This window comes from Agrilus planipennis, unplaced genomic scaffold, assembly GCF_000699045.2.
Source record: "Agrilus planipennis isolate EAB-ADULT unplaced genomic scaffold, Apla_2.0 scaffold3, whole genome shotgun sequence".
In the NCBI taxonomy this organism is placed as follows: Eukaryota; Metazoa; Arthropoda; class Insecta; order Coleoptera; family Buprestidae; genus Agrilus; species Agrilus planipennis.
Window position 1 is genome coordinate 2422138 of NW_020442460.1, and position 868 is coordinate 2423005.

The 868-nt window shown below is 35.0% G+C and overlaps 1 protein-coding gene across 1 annotated transcript in view; it reads right to left on the reverse strand.

Moving 5' to 3' along the window:
• Positions 1-172, reverse strand: part of LOC108742073 (carboxypeptidase N subunit 2-like) — a 2599-nt gene extending 2427 nt beyond the window's left edge. Inside the window, exon 1 of the mRNA XM_025980625.1 lies at positions 98-172. The gene's annotated coding sequence lies outside the window, so the exon portion shown is untranslated. The remainder of the gene's footprint in view (positions 1-97) is intronic.
• Positions 173-868: the final 696 nt, after the last annotated feature.

An 868-nucleotide genomic window follows, 5' to 3' on the forward strand; every position in this document is an offset into this window, starting at 1 on the left:
CTTGTTTAGATTAAAAGTTACATGTACTTTATATTTATAATAAAGAAAAAGAAAAGTATGTAAGCAATGAACATAGAGTTGAGTACTTAATACATACCACAAAATTGTATCAAATAAACACAAAATACACTACAGTCTGCTTGAATTCCTTTTGTTTAAAGCACAATCACAAGAATAATGATTGTTCATTATTATATGTTTGTATTAAGGAAATGAAGCTGATAATAATAAAGGAAGAATGACAAGCACTTGCTTTCTGAATCACTATCATATAACAAATATATCTTAACACAACCTGCAGAGTGTTTTCAAGATTAGATGCATAACTCTGAACCGATTATTATTATTGTTGGATATTTGGATATCTAATTAGAAAAGATACAAAAATTTGACTGGTGCAAAAAATGGACCTCAAAAAATCCACTTTTCATAACAAATATGTTCTCTCAAAAATTACTGTTGAACAGGATTTGATAAGTGGGGGAAACATTTGAACAAAAATTAATTTATTTGAAAATGTCGAAAAATACGAAACCATTGGGAACACGTTAAAATCTAGATAATGGCCCCCATCCCCGAAGGTGGGGTGGGGGTGGGGGATCGAAAGAGGATGTCTCCCCCACCACTGCACCACAAAAAGTTCGAGGCGGTCTCACCCCCATAAAAAGTTATGGGGGTGGAGGTAGAGGGGGGATCGAAAGAGGGTGGTCACCTGAGTAAAACCCCATAAATGTGTGGCGTTCTCACCCCCATAAAACGTTATGGGGGGTGAAAGTTCATTATTTTGACAATATTCATCCAGTATAATTCAAATAAAATTCATCGGATTTTCAACTACGACGAATCTGGTATCTCAACTGTGCTGAGC